The sequence below is a fragment of the Bos taurus genome, chromosome 14, assembly GCF_002263795.3.
Source record: "Bos taurus isolate L1 Dominette 01449 registration number 42190680 breed Hereford chromosome 14, ARS-UCD2.0, whole genome shotgun sequence".
NCBI classification, from domain to species: Eukaryota; Metazoa; Chordata; class Mammalia; order Artiodactyla; family Bovidae; genus Bos; species Bos taurus.
The window spans coordinates 41,719,249-41,740,035 of record NC_037341.1 but is presented as its reverse complement, the minus strand read 5'-3'; the positions used below and the strand labels follow the sequence as shown (position 1 = coordinate 41,740,035).

The window sequence follows — 20,787 nt, the reverse complement described above, 5'->3', positions numbered from 1 at the left end:
AAATTTCTTCCTTCCTACATCAGAGTGAGTAATAGACGGATTAATTCAAAGAAATTTTTCACATAGGGAAGGCACCATTGAGATTTTTGTTTTGTCTTGTTTTTTAATCACAGGGAAAAGAAATTACCATTACCACTTTGAATCTGAGAAAGAATGGAGCAGGAGAGGTTAAACGGTCATTAACTGGTAACCTGGGTTTAAAAGAGGGAAGGAAGGTCAGGAGTGTTCTATCTTGCCGCCCTCAGCCTCCACTCAGAGGAAGGCCATTAACTTTCAATGAGCTCCCTGCGGCAGTCCTGGTGATCTTCCCCAGAGTTAGGACAGCTTGGTGACCCAGATTAGAGGCTGCCGGCAGCTTTTCACAGCTCTCAATCTTTCTGCTTCCTAAATTCCCATTCCTTTTACTTGAGCAATGGTTCATCAAATACGTAACAACAGCGGAAGTTTCTCCTAGAAACTTGTTATAAATGCAAATTCCCAGCTGATTCTTCAGAAGTCATTGTTTTGACAAGCCTTCTGACTCTCACTAAAGCTTGAGACCCACATTGCTCTTCGTCTGGGTCTAAGAGAGGAAGAGAGGGAGAGATAGAGAATGCCCAGGAAACTACACTGGAAAGTAAATTCTGATAGCTTTTTATATGGCATTTTTCTGTGGTAATTTACAAATGATTGAAGAAAAACCACAAATGTAAACGTGTAGTTACTTTAAGGTCTCTTTAGCAGAAATCAATCTTATTTCATGGCAGGTATCCTATACTTGGATCTATTACTTAATAGGTCACTTCCTCATAGAGATGACTAATAGCAAGTCAGTAAAAACTGCTGTTTATATTTAAATAGCACTTTCTGTTCCAATATGTCAGAATGCTTGACAAGTAGTCAAAATGCAGCCCACCAAGCCCATGGCCATAAATAACACTCATCTACCATCACGGCTGTTTACTGGTAGATTTCTTGTCTGGGAAACTTGAAGTGCCTCCGCTATCTCTGTAGAAAGTCAATGACTAAAGGAGAAAACATCATTCAACTTAGTTCCCAGGGAACCAAACTGATAAATTACTCACTGGCTTCTATCATTGTAACTCAAGGATAGATAATGATGTCATCAAGGAAAAATTCCAAAGAACATCATTCTTGCACTACCTCTGATTCAACCTGATTTTGATAATCACCAGGCTCAATCTACATGAAATTATGACATGAATGCTCTGTAATTCCCTCTTACTTCTGATTGCACAGGATCAACGCCACCTGAAGAATAAAGAGCAAAGGGTCACTACACTGACAGCCTTGGTGTTTAGTTGATAAGTCATGTCCAACTCTTTGCGACCCCATGGACTGTAGCCCATTAATTATTTACAAGATTAATGACATTACTATTTATTATTAATCTTATAAAACTCCTTGTGATAGATGTCTTTTACCCCCAAAATGCCAACCATATTAAACCGACATCTTTTTGTTGGTTTTGTGTATGATTTCTGTATATCTTCCTTGTTTCAATTTTAATGTTAAGCACCCTTTAGAGACTGTTGATTATAAGTGCTCAGTTTAACACTTTATCAAGAGTACCTAGAACAGTGCCTGCCACATAAGAAATGTTTAATAAAATTTCTAAATTATCTTGTTTAAAATCTACAGTCATCCTAGCTTGAAGCACATAAACACAGATATAGGTTCCAGTTACATGAGCAGTGTAAAAGCGTCATGTCTGACTCTTTGCGACCCCACAAGGCTCCCCTGTCCATGGGATTTTCTGTGCAAGAATACTGGAATGGGTTGCCATGCCCTCCTCCAGGGAATCTTATCAATTCAGGTATCGAACCTGGGTCTCCTTCGTCTCCTGCAATGCAGGTGGATTCTTTACCCACTGAGCCACAACTGCATGGGAGTATGTACAAATTATCTGTTGATTAAGATACAGAACATGTCAGAGATTTGGAATTCCTGATAACCTTGAGTCAGAGCTGAGGTAAAAGCTTACCCGGGGCATGTTACCATTTTCTGAGTATATACTGAAAGAAGAAGTTGATGAGAGAGCATGCAAGATTTTCCAGGCTCCAAATGGAGCTTGACTCATCTGCATGGAAATGGCCGGTGAAACATAGAGGAGCTCACTGTTCTGCTGGATTAAGCCCACCCTAGTGCATGAAACAAAACAGAAACAAGAGGCTGAGGCCTCGGTTCTGAGGATCTTCACTCCACTTACCTGCTGTAATAGAACCAGGCAACAGACAAGAGAGAAATGTGGGAACTGCTGTTGTGCACCTTTAAATAAACACAGTGACCCTATGTAACAGAACACGGTTCAGTGAATGCTTAAATAAATCTGACCAATCAGAATAAGTCCTCCTTTCTTGGTGGAATAGCTCTGATAGAAATGGACAGAGCTGGACTTGGGAGTGCGAAATGGGTGCTTTCCCTCTTTTACAGGCTCTAAACTTCTTCAATTTTCCTATGATTTAAGCCTAATTAGAATTTATGTACTTTTGAAAAAGGGTAGGTATTAAAATTAAGTAAGCTGAGAGTGTTAAGTGTGGAAAAAAGATAATAAACTTAAGGTAGAATTATTACCATGAGAATTACCAGAACTGTTTTTGTTCCAACACTGCACCTGCCATAGCATTTTAATTAGAATTAGAATTAGATAGAAATTGACTTGCTGTCTCCATTTGATAATATTACCAGAAACTTCCCTTGAGGAAATTTAAAATTATTTATTCTATGTAAATTTCTTCAAGTCCTTAATTTGAACCTTATTATAAGATATAACACACCGTATCTACAAGCTGGCAAAATTCTGACAATTCTGCCACCCTTTATTCTTTCTCCTTTTCCTCTTTCCCTCCCCCTTCCCTCCCCCCAACCTCTTTCCACAAAGCTAGTTAATGGGCGTATGACAAATAGTAGGTATCAAACTCTTATATTCGTTATAGGGGTTGGGAATGTGGAATCTCACAAAAATAGAGACTTGATTTTAAACACATCTGCACCATACTAGCTGTATGGCTATGAATAATTTAATCTTTCTGTGCCTCAGTTTGTGCATACGTAAAATATGTAATAATAGTGCCTGCCACTTAGGATTATTTTGAGGGGAAATTACAATTTATTTTTTTAACACGGACCAGTTTTTTTTTGAATTTGGTGTAATACTGCTTCTGTTTTATGTTTGGGTTTTCTGGCTGCGAGGCAGATGGGATTCTAGCTCATCTATCAGGAATTGAACCTACGTTGGAAGGTGAAGTCTTACTGGACTGCCAGGGAAGTCTTAATTGGTTGTAAAACAGTTGTTTAGTATAGATAAATCATAATAAGTATTATTTTTCACTTCTTTGTATATATAACATTTAGTATTGGGATTCATAGTCTCAGAATCTAAAAAATATGTTTAGCTAAATGGAGAAAAAACAATTGTTACAGTAATCATTTCTTTACTTCCTCATTTTTTTCTAACTGAATACAAGAATCACAATTTCTTAACATTATCTGTTGTCAATGAACAGTATAAGACTATAATACTATTTTTGAAAAGACATTGAATATTTGAAATGAAGAAAACTAAGAAATAGTAGTAAATAAACTTTTTATTTTACCAATCCCAAGTGAAAGATGAAGTTAATGATGATATATGTGAAAACTCTGGAGAAGTCATACAGAAAGAACCCCAACTACTTACAGCACACTTGAAATTCAAATGACAGTAAATGACTAATTCTTAAATCAAGAACCTTTCACTGAAATTAAAAACATAAATGCTTTCTTTTTCTTGCTTTCTGTAGGAGGTGAAAGTATTCAGTAGGTGTCAAGACTATTTTAAAAAGCAGGTTATAGTGATGATATTTCAGGAGCATAAAAATGCTAAGGCAAATCTCATAAAGATCTGTTTAAACTATGCTTAATAGAAACTTAGTGACTGAATGACTAACAAACACAGAAACTTAGTGAATTACATTTCAATTGACCAAAGTCGTTATAGGAGAGAATTTTCTGTGAATTTTAGATTTTGTTGCTGTTTAGTTGCTCACTCGTGTCCAACTCTTTTTAGGACTTCGTGGGCTATAGCCTACCAGGCTCCTCCATCTATGGGTTTCCCAAGAAAGAATAATGGAGCAGGTTGCCATTTCCTTCTCTAGGAAATCTTCCAAACTCAGGGAAGACCCAGGAAACCTGGGTTTCCTGCTTTGCAGGCAAATTATTTACCATCTGAGCCATTAGGAAAGATACCAATGTCAACATTACGTCCATGCAAACTAGACTGGTATGTTACTTAACTCAGCATCAGCACTGTCATGTTTGTTCATTAAGCAATGCAGTCCTTTAGGTAAGAGGCATGGTTCTCTGTAGAAACTTACAGACACAAGATACACAAATGGGAACAGGGTGAAAAACAACATAGATTTTTTTAAAAAATTAAACCCAGGAACGTATCTAATACAGCCATTTCTTTAGACTGAACAAAGAAATTCATGTAAGTTTTCCTGGTTCAGGCTCCAGTGAGGTCTCTGGGCAAACTGGTAACTAGAACAAAAGTCAGGTCTATTTCCACTTTCTCTGAAACGAGTCCAGTTCCTACAGCACAGAGGAAAGCACTAGATTGGCCATGGCATGAAACAGGTTTGAAATCTGGCTGATACTTAATAACTGTGCACTTCTTAAATGGGCAATTTGCTAAATTTTATGAACTTTAACTCCCTCCCATACCCTCTGCTAAATGAGTATAATCCCTTTTCTACCAATTCTAGAGAATTAGGGTGGTCTGAAGAGACTATGTATGTAAAAAATGCTTTGAAAATTATTTAATGCTTTAAAAATATTAGCATTATTATTTCAGGATGAGGGAAATCTCCCCCTCCTCTAATACATTCAGTGTTTTTATGACCAACTTAGGTCTTCCAGAGAGCTATGTAAAACTTGAACATTTTAACAGTACCTGACAATGTTTAGGAGAAGGCAATGGCACCCCACTCCAGTACTCTTGCCTGGAAAATCCCATGGATGGAGGAGCCTGGAAGGCTGCAGTCCATGGGGTCGCTGAGAGTCGGACACGTTTGAGTGACTTCACTTTCACTTTTCACTTTCATGCATTGGAGAAGGAAATGGCAACCCACTCCAGTGTTCTTGCCTGGAGAATCCCAGGGAAGGGGGAGCCTAGTGAGCTGCCGTCTATGGGGTCGCACAGAGTCGGACACGACTGAAGCGACTTAGCAGCAGCGGCAGCAGACAATGTTTAAATATTTAAAAAAAAAAAAATTATCCAAGCTGGCACATTTCTTCTTAAACAGTTCCAAAAGTAATGCATATATATTGCAATGAATTTGGAAATACAGAAAGAGATTAAAAGGCAGTAAGAGTCACCCTGACTCTGTTTCTTGAGTTAACCATTGATAAATGATTTTTAAAATTTTCTTTAGGTCTTTTTTCTCTATGTATATGACACTGAAAACCAAGCTGTAAATATGCATTGTGTATTATTTAACATTCTCTTCTCACTTAACATACTACAAAAAACAATTTTATTAGTTTCTGTATTGTTTCCTATTCTAAGCATTTAAAAATACGTAATAGTGAAGGTTACCTGTGAGCTATTATATAAAGTTCAGCATATACTATAAATATATTAGGATTCATATGCTTTATCCCTATGTTTATAAGTTCCATAGACAATTCCAATATTTATAGTTAAAGACCATGAAAAAAATTTAGTATTTTTAAACAAAAAATAGTTAAATGGAGGGGATCTTCCTGACCCAGGGATCGAACACGTGTCTCCTGCATTGCAGGCAGATTCTTTACCATCTGAGCCACCAGGGAAGCCCCAAATAAAGACTACTTTATTTAAAAGCTGACATGAAACCTCTAGAAAACTTCCTTCTACTTAAGTGAGGTGGTAGATATATTACCAAAACACCACTGAAATATAGATTACAATTGAGTTTAAATAAAAATATGAATACATACCACAGAATTGTTGTCTACCCGTTATACTATTAATAACTGGTAACAGGAATATTATAGAGAATGATTGAACGTTAATAGTCATATGTCAATTACTAAGATCATACTTATGTGATACAATGATTTTGCAAAGGTAGAGTAGCAAGCATCTGTGCATTTTTATTGTCAAAGGCTGCCTGCCAACCGGCAATTCATTTCATAGGCTATGGTCTAAAATATATCATTTACTGATAGCCAAGAGACATCTCAGTATGTCATTAATAGTGCGGAAGCTCTAAACCAGGGATAGTTTTGTCTCTATAGTTTATTTGCAACAGAAGCTATTAGAAACCAGAATAATAACACTAATAACTTTCCAGTTAATTTTGACCCTACATCGTAGCAATTTCAACGGAAGTTAATATATTCACATATGGAATCAAAAGTCCTAAACTATACAGTATTACAATTGATGCAGTGTGTTTTTATGAAATATTACATGTATAATACTTCATTAAAATGATTAAATGAAAACAATATAGAAATGTCATATTTGTGTCCTAGAAAGGATGTAGAAGGCATTTCTGATAGTATAAGTTAATACATGATTAATCATACTACTTTTATTTATAAAGCATCCAAACATTAGACATCTATAAGATATTTCTTTACCATCAAGAGAATATATCCCAGAATTAATTTTAAAGTTTGCTTTTATTATGCTTATATTTTCTAATTGAGAAGTCTGCTCTTTAAGCATCTTTAAATCACAGAACTAATCAGAAATCAAGAGGAAACCAATAATCCAACTCACAGATTTGTTAAAACTTTGTATAAAACTGTTATGAGTCTAAGAATGGAAAAAGCGAAATTATTAATCAACAAGTGGCTATTTTAAAAAATCTGGGTAATAGTAAACTACCTGGGTTAGGGTGGTGAGGAAGATCAAAATGAATGTCAGACCAAATTTGCTTCTTTTACTTGAAAAAACTACAGTATTTTGGGTTGTCCTAATCTGGGACTATGTAACTGCCAATCTCATGTTTCTAGCTTTACTATGAGAGTGAATTTTTTTAGGTACAAGTATAGAAAGAAAACTAGAAAGTTCCTAAGTGCAGTTTCCTTCCTCCCTTTCTCCAACAAAATAAATGAGAAATACCTAACCAACAGATCTGATGGTTCTAAAAGGGGCAAGTCTCTATTCTGAAACACAATTCAAGTGAGAACATTCCAAATTAGGATTCTGTGAGATGCTAAAAATTATGGCGTGAAATATAGAAGAATACATTTCTAATGCACCATAAAATGTATTCCTCAAAACAAAAGAGATAATGGAAGCCCAAAGCATTTAATGGATAAAATATAATCAAATGAAAGAGAAACATGTTCCAAGCTGAAAAGCAGCAATACTACTATTCTCACGTAAGTGTACAGTAGTTATAACCCAGTAAGATCAGGTTTAAAAACACTTAAATATATATAAATCTATATATATATATAGAAATAACATATGTAGTACCTGAAATATATTGTATTCATATAGTAAAGAATCACTTTAAAATTTCAAAAATATTCTTTTAAGTTTTGAAAAATACACGGTGAAAACATAAATTTTCTTTGCAAAACTTGACTCTGGAAACAAAAGATTATTCAAATGCTTCTCCAATAATTTGTTTATCTTAAATATAATCTTATATTTGAAACAGAAGACAGATGTTCATGAAAACAGACATGTATAATCCATACATATGTATATATATTAATAGACACATAAGTGATTAAATATAATTAACATACAATACACATAAAATACTTAACTTACTATATAGCATTACATCCTGATAAACCCATTGCTAACTGGAAATATTATAAATTGCAAACACTTATACGACACCCAGGGTTTCCCTGGTTGCTCAGATGGTAAAGAATATGCCTGCATTGCGGCAGACTGGGGTTCAACCCCTTGGTCCGGAAGATCTCCTGGAGAAGAGAATGGCTACCCACTCCAGTATTCTTGCCTGGAGATTCCATAGACAGAGGAGCCTGGTGGGTTTCAGCCCGTGGGTTCACAAAGAGTCAGACATGACTGAGCAACTGACACTAACGATAGTATACCCACAGTCTACCAACCATCATAGTTTAGCATAGCGTACCTTCAACATACTCGGAACACTCGCATTAGCCTACAGTTGGGCAAAATCAACTAATACAAGCCTACTTTATAACATATTGAACATCTCACTTGTTTTATTGAACACTACTGAATGTGAAAAGCAGAATGGTTGTAAAGTGTGTCAGTTGTGACGCATGGCTGACTGGGAGCGGAAGCTAGCTGCTGCTGCTGAGCATCACCAGAAAGCATCAAGCTGCATATTGCAAGCCTGGGAAAATATCAAAATTCAAAAAATATTTTTTCCACTAAGTGAGTATCACTTTTGCACCATCGTAAATCTGAAGAATCGTTAAGTTGAACCATTATAAATTGGGGAATGTCTATATGTATAATTTCTGTATAATATTTGCATATACATGTATGCCCACATATATTTAAAAGGAATTTTCACTGTGTGCAACATCATCTGAAGATCAGATTATACACAAAATCTATGCATCAAGCCTTTGGTGACTGACTAATGAATTCAGCATTCGAACGGGGATTAAAAATATTGGTTTAGGAAGTAAGGACAAACTTTTTAAAACGTCTTATACTTTTTACTTACAAGAATAAGGTTAGGTTAGGTACACATGATTTGTGGCTTCCCAAGTGGCACAGTGGTAAAGAATCCACCTGCCAAATCAGGAGATATGGGTTCGATCCCTGGGTCAGGAAGAACTCCTGGGAAATGGCAACCCACCCACTCCAGTATTCTTGCCTGGAGAATTTCCATAGACAGAGGAGCCTGGTGGGCTATACAGTCCATGGGGTCGCAAAGAGCGGGACACACTGAGCGTGCACGCATGTACATGCTCACATGCACACACACACAGGATTAGACTCCTCCAACAGAAACAAATTACTGCCAATTTGGCAAGAGCTATTTATCACCACAAAATGCTCACTTGTTGAACAACTACAGCTCATATATTAAATGGAAGGTTTTAGGCACTTTTTGTACTTGTTTGCTTAAACCAAAATGGTTCATATAAAAGTCATATAAAAATATAAAATTATGTGTTTTTTAAGCTAAACAAAATTGTTATCACACTAAAGCATGTCTTTGTACTAAAAGTAAAGTTGTTATAGGCAGGTGTTTCTGGTACTAGTTTTCATATTAACTAAGGCTTTATTTTTTTAATTCTGTTTAAAGGTGTTGCTAGTGATTGAATCTACTCAGTAGCACATAGCAATGAACAGTACTCCATTAAAATTCTTACATGTACGCTCTAAATTCTTTGAGATTCAGTAAAACAGAAAGATACCATATACCAAGATTTCTTTGTATATGATGTACAGTAGAGTTACAGGTTAATTTTCCTTTTTGGACAACTTAATGATATTGATTAACATTTTAAAAAACTTCAATAGTTACACATTTTAAAAAAGGGTTGGGGAACAAGGCAAATAGTGGGATTATCTTCAAAGGCTTTTGTTAGAGGAAGTGAATGTTAACAAGACATTAGTTGCCCTCTCTCCAGAGTTTCAACACTGTATTACCAAAAAATTAAATTGCCAACTATTGCTTTTAAGACAGAGAACAATTCCCACTTTCTATAACATTAGCTTCTGAAGTCAACACCCATACTCAACAACCTTGATATCATGTCTGATCATGAGTCAGTGAAAAGAGTGACTAGACATATGGTACGATTCAGAAAGAAAGTAAGATGCCAACTGAGTTTTCCCAACTCATCCAATCAACTACTTGCAGAATTAAAAATAGAAGCTAAGTCTAATTCCCACAGCCTCTGCCAGATCAGAGCCTGACAACTTTGCATTGCAGTAGCTCCAACCTCCCCTGCCACTTGGATTACCATTATTGAGACACCTTCCCATGAAGTTCAGTCATTTCAAGGCTTAGTTTAAAATAGAGAGCAGTAGGAAGAGGTTCACAAAGTTGGGGAACAATTGTGGTAATGCGATCTCATTGTAAATTGCTCAGAAAAATTAAAAAAGATAAAAGCTGGAAACATTTATTAACCCTTACTATGTTATAAATTCTTCTTTATGTTACCTTCTTTAATCTTCATGACAACCCTATGATTTTCCTGTTTAAATGTCAAGAAACAACTCACAGTGGTTAAGTACCTTATCCTAAGTCATAATGATAGAAAACAGTAGGGGTAGGATTCAAACTAGATGGGGTTCAAGGTCCAAATTCACTTCCTGAAAGACATGATTGGGACATAAACGGTAGCCCAAACTCCCCAAAATAAATAAAAAATTAAAGAGAGAAAGGGAAGAGGAGGGCCTAGTAGCAAACCTTGAAGACAACGTTTAGAACTTTTTGATTGATCTTAAAAGTGACCAAAAGCTAGCTGCCTGAGAGTTTCAAGAATAAAATTGTTATTAAATCAGACAAACAAAAAAACTCTTTTATTTACAGTCACACACTTTGAAATCAACCAGATTGCTTTCCTTCCATTAACACTATACTGCCATTTTATTTCATTTTCCATTTCATTTATTAAGAGGTAATTCAAACACAAGTATTTTACCTGAACAGTTTATTGATTTTTTTTTTTTACTATGATCAAGATGCCAATCTTCCTCCCCTTATTAAATGGACTTTTTAATATCAGCTTATTTTAGTGTCAGATTTTAATTTCTGTAGTGAAATAGTGACTTCACAAATACAGAAATCTTTATTATCTTTAAAATTTGACCGGCTTTAAATCTGAATTTGGATTTGGTGAGTCTGGTGGATTATTCTCAGTGCCTACTGGGTACAACCAATTCAAATTCAACATTATTTCTGCAAGTCCCAGAAGCATTAAATTTTGTGAATGGAGAGAGAGCATTAGCACCCTGGTTGTTTTTCACTACACTTTGATTACCGGAGAACCCAAGTGTGAAACCTTGTGGACAGAACTGTCAGAAATGGCCTAAAGACATCACTGACTTCTATTTATTCACATTCTGCAGTATACAACAAAAGGAATAAAGCAGGTTTTGCTGCTGTTACTGTTGCAATGACCAAGAATCCTGTCTCATGCTCATCGCAGTGCATTAAGATATGGGCTTGTTGATTACCTAGGCCAAAGTTAGAATGCTTGGTTTAATGAGCGCTTGATTAGACAGCAATAAGGACAAAAGTACATAGGGGAAATGTTTGTTAATAGGTTCCTCCATCCCAATCAACTAAAGAAACAGCATACTTTAAATATTGCTGTGAAATGTCTAGGGTGTGTCTGCCTGTATTCTTGCAACCCTTCACCTTTATGTAGCTTTTCAAAAATATGTTATAACATGTTGCTTCATCCTTGTCCTTTTAGCATGTTAATGTCTAATTAAGTAAAGCATGATGCAATCCCCAGCAAGCTCTGTTTCTCCTTTCTGAGACAATGCAAATCAAGACAGCCTTCTTCTAAGGAAGGTAGTTAAAAGTTTTGCCAATTGTGTTCACACTTCAGATATTCCAACATTATGTAGTTTAGCTTAAATAAGACACTCGCATCTTTGGGATTTCATTATTTTGTTTCAAAATAAAGTTTAAAAGATACTGTAAAGAGAAACTAAGAAAAAAACAGCAAAAGATATACCATAATGCAGGTACTTAAATATGAAATAAGGTAGTTTTAGATTAAAAATTCATCTTTTTATTTTTAAAATTCATCTAATTAAAATCTTAGATTTCATTTAAAATTGGCTAAAATGGTAAACTTTATGTTATGGGACATTTTACCAAAATAAAAATAAATTATAAAATAAAGTAAAAATTTACCTCATATTAGGTATATTATGAAGTTTCCATAAACTTGCATTTATTTTAGGAACTTATACAGCTATTATCATATTTTGGGACATATAAAGAAAACAAAGTTTCAATAATTTGGTCATCTGATGCAAAGAGCCGGCTCATTTGAAAAGACACTGATGCTGGGAAAGATTGAAGGCAGGAGAAGGGGATGACAGAGGATGAGATGGTTGGATGACATCACCGACTCAATGGACATGGGTTTGAGCAAGCTCTGGGAGATGGTGGAGGACAGGGAAGCCTGGCATGCTGCAGTCCATGGGTCATAAAGAGTTGGTCAGACACGACTAAGTGACTGAACAACAACAAAGAAAGCAACAGTTTAAGTAGCCTTTTTTTGAGTATTTTCTCTCCATCTTTCCATCTCTCTCTGTTTTTTCTAGGTTAATGATCTTCTCACACATGTCTGAATACTAGCATCAGTAGGAAGCAGTTAGCTCATACTGGTTTCCTTAAGTATCAGCTAAAAACCTTAATGTACTTTTATACTGGTAATTGTTTTAGAACCTGAGGGGTATGTAATTTCTTGGAAAAAGCAAATATATTACTGTAGTATAGCATTATTAGAAAGAAATACTAACTTTCAGGCAGACATACATCCATCCTAAGGAAAATTAATATATTTCAGAGTAGACTACATCACTCAATTGCTGGCAATGCTCTTCCACATATTTGGCAGTATAGTACTCCAAGTCTGAGGGCTGTTTCTTTTTCGTAAAAATGATTTTGATTGGAAAATCCTAAATAAATCATTTGGTATGTATAACATTTAGAGCTCCTTCTGGGATTCCTTTTCTATGAATCAAGGTTCTTTGACTCACTATCCTCCTTGGCACTTGCTTCATAGTCTTCTCAGTTACCTTTGTGCCAATGCTAGTGAAGAGTTCTGATTTCAGGTCCTAAAGCTGGGTTAACAATAAAAGGAGAACCTCATCTCATGTACCAGAAATATCATGTTGTGAAAGTAAGCCCAGAGTGTGGTGACATCACCAAGGTCATTCCTGGCTCTACTCGCCCTCACAGGAGGAACAACCAAAAATTATTTGCAAACAGTACACTATTTGAGAGAATCCTAGAACACAGAGGTAAGGCTGAAGCACCTTTGCACCACAGAGACCAAGACAGACTGTATTAGACTACACTGTTCTTCCCCCAGGCCAGTGGAGCACCACTGAAGGTCTGGTTCTTCCAGTAGGAGAAGAGAACTGGGGGACAGCAAGCACTGCCCCTAGCATTGGGGTAGCTTTGTGGGAGCCACTACTCTGATCTGCTCCACTGGGTTTGCAGGGTAATCTGCAGGGCTTGACTACTGAAAGCTGGACTGTGATGAAGGGGTAAGGGGCATGCAACAGCCAGCACATGGATTGTGACAGACAGAATTCATACCTGCAGTGCCCAAGTAATGATCACAACTAGTGTCTTTGTTCATCTCTAGAGCCAGGTTAAGGTGCACTACAACCAGGGAAATCAGAGGGGTACAGATCCACCTGATTTTCATATAGCCCTAGAGCCTGGTTTGCCTACCCCCAGGGAAAGAGCACAGTCACAGCCTACCAATGTGGAGAGTGTCTTCCGGCCATCTGAACAAAAGGGCTGGCAATAAATCATTGAAGCTGTGTGGTCCAATGGCACGCTAACCAAGAGGCAGGCAGACAGAGCAATCACCCCAAAGCAGAGTCCCAGGTGTGGAGGGTTCCTATACTATGCTTAGGCAGGGAGATTAACTCTTAGCCAAGGCTGAGAGTAGCTCCCAGCTCCTCCCAACTGGGGCAACTGTTTAAGAAATTAAGCGTAGCTAGAGTGGCCCTTCCCCATCTCCACCCATCCCCCCATCTCCAATCTGTGAAGGGAGTCTTCCTGCCCCGAATGACTAGAAGGGTTGGTGACAACTCCTAGAAATTGTGTGGCCCAGCAGTGAGCAAACCTAGAGAAGGCACAGCTGATAGTTTGCAAAAAAAAGCCAGTGGCCTTGTTCAGTCAGAACCTGATGCGTGGGTCAGGTTGAATTAAGACAACAAAAGAGCTTTACTGGCTTTAAAGTTGCTTCTCCTGCTGCTGTGCCTGGGCAGGGAATTTAATTCATAGCCCTACTCATCACTGGAAAAAAAGACTTCAGTCTGAGCAACCAAGAGTCTAAACAGAGCACATGGGAAGCTATATACCCCATTCAACAGTCCAAGATACAGTGGCACTTAACCCCCATCTGCAAAGCAAAACCAGTGTCTTCATCTGACCAGGGAATTCAGTGCACACTCTTGCCTGACTTGGGTCCCCAGACAGCGAGCTATATATATATAGGTTCTGTGTGCTGTCCTGGTGTCCTGCCAAGAAACGAATTCATACCCCATATACTACTGAACATAATTACCAGTAAAGTCTGGAGGAGGAGCCAAATTAATCAATATCCATATACCAATGTAAGGAATCAAGGATCACAAAAAATTAGGCAAATATGACACCACCAAAGGAAACTAATAACGCTCCAATAAATGACCTTAAAAAAGTAAAGATCTAGGAACTGTCAAAGAATTCAGAATAATCCTCTTAAGGAAGTTAGGTGAACTACAAAAAAAACACAGACAGCTAACCGAAATTAGGAAAAATAATAGTGAACAAGACAAGATGTTAAACAAGGAAATAGAAATATTAAAAACAAACAAACAAGAATACTAGAATTAAAAAGTACAATAACAATAACTGAACTGAAGAATTCAATAGAGTATCAAAGGTAGATTCAACCATGCAGAAGAAAGGATCAGCAGACTAGAGGATAAGACACTAGAAATTACCCAATGAAAGGACAAAAGAAAAAGAATAAATGATATACATGTTATGGGAATTCCAGGAGAAAAGAGAAGAAGGAACACAAAGTATATTTAAAGCAATAATGGTTGAAAACTTCCCAAACCTGGGATGACAAATGGATACCAGATCCATGAGGTCCAAAGAACCCAAACAGGTTGGACTCAAATATGGCTACATTGAGACACAATTGTAATTAAATTGTCAAAATCAAAGACAACGAAAGAATTTTAAGAGCAGCAAGAGAAAAGAGAAAAGGTACATATAAGGGAACTCTGGGATAATTGGATATTCACATGTAAAAGAAAGAAACTGGACCAATAAATCTTATAACACTCACAAAATTAACTTGAATTGGATTAAAGACTCAGGTGTAAGACCAGAAACTATGAAACTGCTAGAAGAAAGTATAAGCATAAGGCTCATTGTATATTACAGGGGTCTTGGTAATGACTTTTTAGATAATGGAAGTTTTGTTTTATGATGCTTACTATGTTTTTTAATATGGATGAGCCAATATACATTTAAGGGCATGTAAGTTCACAATAACTTTTGCTGAATATGACTATTTGAATGTACTTTCACTATTTATTCATTATATAAGGATTTTAAACAAGTAAAGTGGTACTTGCAGACATTATTTAGAGCCTAACTTGGCTTTTGACTTCCAAGGTAGCACAGTAGCAAAGAATCTGCTTGCCAATGCAGGAGACGCCAGAGATGCAGGTTTGATCCCTGGGTTGGGAAGATCCCCTGAAGAAGGAAATGGCAACCCACTCCAGTATTCTTGCCTGAAAAAAATTTCATGGATAGAGGAGCCTGGTGGGCTACAGTCCATAGTGTTGCAAAGAGTCAGCAGAGCTGAGTGACTAAACACACACACACACACACACCCAACTTGGCTATGAGAGTAGGTGGATATACACCCCTGGAAAATAATAACTAATTTCTTCACTAAAATCAAATTGCTGAGCATCTAGTTTGCATATATATAGCTAAGCACTGTATTATGAGTTGCAGGTAATAAAAAGTTGTTAGTCACAGACTCTGCTCTCTATGGCTGTTTTACAAGAGCAGATCATGTTCAAACTAAAGGGCAGACCAAAATGGAAAATGCCATAGGAATTCAAACAAGGGAGAAACACATCTAAGACACAAAGGAAGGTGGGTAGGCTTATGGAGAAGGCTTCATGGAAGAAGCAGTATAAGATGTGAGTAAGTTTTCAACATGTGAGTGAATGGAACAAAGACGACATAGGGGTGTGATGTCATGGGGCACATACTGGAATAAAGACTACTTGGTCTAGGCTGGTCATGGGGTAATTTAAGGGGATTTGTAAAAAACTAAAAAAAAATTCCATGGTCAGAGGAGCCTGGTGGCTACAGTCCAAGGTGTCACAGAGTCAGACATGACTGAGCATGCATGCATAATGACAACAAAGTTACTGATAACACTGACCACCCACCAGACTAAATACATTTTTACTTGATTGGAAAGCAACAGACTGATTTCAAATCTATCTTGTCAAAACTACAAAACAGTCCTACAGTTCATTTAACATCTAATAGTGCACACCCTTCTATTTGATGTTCCTCCTCCTTAATACCAGGTGATTATTTTTTCCTTTCTCTGGGAAACATTTTTTAAAAAAAGAAATAAAGTCATAAATCAGTTTCAGTCAGGATATCACACAACTGTTTCTTCCCAAGGCTTTGAATTTAGAAACTTTCCTCAGAAATTGTTTAAATGTAACAAGGTCCAAGTTCAGAAACCCCTTAAATTCATTTATCTTAGTTGCACTACAATAGGAAATTCTATTTTCTATCTGGTTTTCTTTCTTCCCTAAAGGCTTCTCCAACTGTAATCTATAACTTAGTGCCTCATCTCACCTCTAAAATCACTGGCAGGTAAGATGATTTTAGGCAGCACCAGTGCCCTAGTCCTGACCCACTTCTTGGCAAACAATTCAGATTCTTCAAAAACCAAGTAAAAGACACTTTCAATTTCTAACCATCATTAGCATATTTTCATGTGCTATCTTCAACAGAAATATGCCTCTTAAATTTACAGAAATTTTTATTGTACTTAAGATCAGTTGCACTAACCTGTATTTCATAGACCATGGGCTATTATTTTAAAAATGAAATATTATTTACTATGCTTTTCACTTATTATTCAGAATAATTATTCATATGGTTAAATATTTTACAATTAGGTATGAAAGGTCGTAAAAGAAAGGGGTTTGCTGTTTTTGTTCTTTGTTTCCCTGTTTAATTGATGTGCCTGTGTCAAAATTTCAGAATCTTGAAAATTTAATATCTCAAACCCAAATCACATTCAACAGATAATAATAACAACAACAACAAGACAAAAAATTTTTCAGTCCAAAGGTTTTCATGATTCAGAGGAACAGTTCCTGGAGTGGACCACTCGGAGTGAAATTCCACCCCCCATCCCTACTCCTTCTGCCTCATATACTGAAGGTAGGAACAAAGAAACCAACTCAAATCTTTCCACAGTGTATTTATAAATAGAGAATCTGTAAACAGAAAAACAATAATGATATATAATAGAGGTAACATGATTTTGCAGAACCAGTATCTTTGTCTAAAAGCCGTATTAAAAAAAAAAAAAAAGGTAAGCAGAGGTCAGTTTTTTAGCTATAAAACCCTGGTCCTCTTTTTCATTGATCTCCTCTCTCAATGTGTTAAAATTGCAGGGCTTCGAAGTCAAACTGTCTCTATAATTTCAAATGTAAAGAGAATAAATGTCTTTCTAAATAGAATATTATTAACACAGACACCACAGTTCGGCTTATTTCAACTGTTCTCCATCGGGGAAGTGGCACATTTGCAATTCCCATCACAGCCATCTTAACCATTTAACAGAATATCATTCAAATGCACGTCCTTAGGTGGGCCACAGGAATGGGCACTTGAGCTCAGTAGCAAGGCGTCTGTGGGGAAATCCGAGGTCGGAACCCCTAAAAACTTGAGGATGCCCCAATAACCCGAGGCTTAGACTGGCCAGCTCCCCTGGCTTTCTCACTGCCTGTGGGGAAAGCCTCCGGAAACTCTTTTGAGGTATTGGGGGAATCCTAGGACAAACGCAGTGCTTGCTTTGGCCGGAGGACTTGCTTCATATCCTACCCAGCTAGGTGTCTCACAACCTTCTACAAAGGCTTCAAGAAAAACGGGATAGGCTGGCATTCACATCCCTACTTTCCACCTATTCTTAGGCACAGCAGCAAAATACGTTAGGTATAGCTAGCTCTCTTTCTCACAGCCCAACGGATTCTGCTGTCCTCGAAACCCGTCTAGGGTAGCTGCAGTGACTCCAATGAAGCGAGTTATCGGGAACCATGTTGGTACTGGACTGAAAGGATTATTTTCATGCCCTGTATTTGGGGGAAGGGCACAAGTAACAATCCAAACGTGGTGGAGGGCAATGCCCTTTCTGAGTCCTTGACAAAATCAGTCATGGAAAAGAGGTGGTGGACAGGGGCTGACAAGAGCTGGCCGGTGGATAGCCACAGCATCCACGAGGGGAAAAAAAAAATCAACTAAATGATTGACAAGAGAAATGAAGGGAAAAGTGGAGACAAGTGCTGCACAACCCAACCTGAACTCCAGAAGGCAAGTTTCACCTCTAATCTGAGATTCTTTCTAAGGGTTAGGTGTTGAAGCGGGCGTTTGACGTCGAAATCTACATGGAACCCATTCTGAGCACTGGAAAGGGGGAAGACGGAGGAAGGCAAAAGAAGAGGGAAGATTTTCTATGACTTCTCCAGGCTCCTGCCAAGGACCTGCTGCTCACAAACCAGAAAACACCCAAGCGAAGGTTGAAGGCACTAACGTTAAAAGTGCAACTCAAAATTATTTTACATTTTGAATACTCTTTCAATATCTAAGTGAGTCTGGCATTGCAACGGTCGATTATCTTTAATAAGAATATAGAGACTGACCGCCTTCTTTGTCTGCCCAGAAACACCGCTCCTCCGATCCCAAGCACTTGATTAACATTTCCAATTGTTGCTCCTTCACCCCAATACAGAACGCAGCAGGGACAATCGCCTTCTTCCCAGGGTATCACAAACCCCATTATTAACCGAGCGCAGAGCACCGCGCAGCGGGGCAGAGGCTAATGATAGCCCGGCAGCTTACCTTCTGGGGTGCGATCGAGGCAGCGCACGTCCCAGGCGTCCGCTGCCCCGGGTTGCAGTGCCGCGGCGCCGGGCGCTGCGTGGTCAGCTCGGCCGGCCCCCACCCCACCTGCCAGCTGCTGCAGCCGCTCCCGCCGCCGAGCTCCGGCCGCATGAAGTCATCCCCCGCCCCGGGCCGGATCGCCACACTCCGCGCCAGCCGCGGGGGGAGAGGGACCTCTCCCGGTTGCGGGCACCCGCGCCCAGAAACTGCGCCCGACAATCTCCCGGGTTCCCGGCTTTCGGATTATTTTCTATGAATGCTTTTTACCGAAGAAGGGTCGCCGGAAGGTGGACCGAGAGAGAAGAAGCCGAGAGACTCTCTCTGCAGAGCGCCTCTCCCGCGAGCGCTCCCCTGTCACTGCCGCCTCATGGACAGCTCCATTCCGGCGTGTGGGTTTCCCACCCTCTTCATCTTCCTTATCAGTATTGTTCATTTTGCTGAATTTGAGAGTGGGATTCGCTTTGGAGCTAGCATTCAAGCACTCCGAAAATATTTTAAATTGGCAACTAGATTTCTAAGCCCTTTGTAGCAGGCTCACTTTCCTCCAACACACACACACACACACACACGCCCACACACACCTACTCGCGCACGTACACACACAGTCAAACCACTCACAATTATGAAAGCCAGGACTTCTTGCTCTCTCACCTACGTAATGGAAAAGGAAACTCCCAGAGGAGTGGAGAAGTAGGACCAGCTAGAGAAAGCACTCAAGCAAAGACAGGGAGGCCCAGGATTTTGTTGCTGTTCAGTAGAGTACTTAGCGAACAGATGTTTCCCCTCTAATACCTCCCATACCAGCCCTGCCTCACGTGGGATGGCTGCTCTGGTGAGAGCTATAACATTTGGAAACAAAGAAGCCGAATCCCCATTAACAGACGGCTGCATCTCTTTCTTTCCTAAAGGATTTTTATCAGAATTGCTTTGGGAATAATATAAGCATCTATGCATATAAGCCCTTCTCTCTTTAAATTGGCAGGTATCTCTGTCTCTCTCTTAGTCTTCCATTCTCCCTCCCACTCCTAAGCTGTTTAGATCAACAATTTGAGGATTTAGAAGAAAAAAAAAAAAAAAAATGCCAAAGAGATGTCCTCTGTACAGCTAAACCAGGGTTTCTTTTCCCAATGTTGAGTTAGTCCCAATGAGAAAGGCTCTTGGACACGGGTTCTGTGAGTGAAGTTCTTATACTCACCGTCCTTTTGGAATTGCCCATCACTGCAAGGAGATCAAGTAAGTCAACCCTAAAGAGAATCAATCCTGAATATTCATTGGAAGGACTGATGCTGAAGCTGAAGCTCCAATACTCTGGCCACCTGATGTGAAGAGCAAGCAGACTCATTAGAAAAGACCCTATTGTTGGGAAAGATTGAAAGCAAAAGATGTCAGGAGAGGATGAGATGGTTAAATAGCGCCAAGACTCAGTGGACGTGAATTTGAGCAAACTCGGGGAGATAATGGGGAATAGAGGAGTCTGGCATGCTAGAGTCGCTCCATGGGTTCGTAAAGAGTCAGACTCAACTTAGTGAATGAACAACAATAACAGGTCTAGGCCAGTCTTAGGCTTGAATTTGTCCAGAAACCTAAAGAGTGTAATTGCACAAGGCCAAGGCTTGATCTAGGGAGAATCCCCAAACCTCTGTTTAGCAGCTCCAAAATTAGGAGATAGTGTAGCAAACAGAATCCAGTGAGACTCAGGATTCTGGACCCTAGAATGCAAGCTAAAACAACCTAATTCATTTCTCTGAGCTTCACTTTCATAAAATTACACCATGAATACCACCAAAGAGCAGGGGATATGTATCAAAAGGTGTCTGTAGCCTGGGTGGGAATATTACATCTTTGATTTCACTAATCTCTAGCTGAAACAGTGTTTAGCATTTCTTTTAACTATAAATGCAGACATCAAACCACAAAAGTATTGGGA

The 20,787-nt window shown here is 38.4% G+C and overlaps 1 protein-coding gene across 1 annotated transcript in view; it reads right to left on the bottom strand.

Moving 5' to 3' along the window:
* PKIA (cAMP-dependent protein kinase inhibitor alpha) overlaps nt 1-19,016 on the bottom strand; it is a 99,920-nt gene extending 80,904 nt beyond the window's left edge. Inside the window, exon 1 of the mRNA NM_001037620.2 lies at nt 18,819-19,016. The gene's annotated coding sequence lies outside the window, so the exon portion shown is untranslated. The remainder of the gene's footprint in view (nt 1-18,818) is intronic.
* Between the last annotated feature and the right edge of the window lie 1,771 nt (nt 19,017-20,787).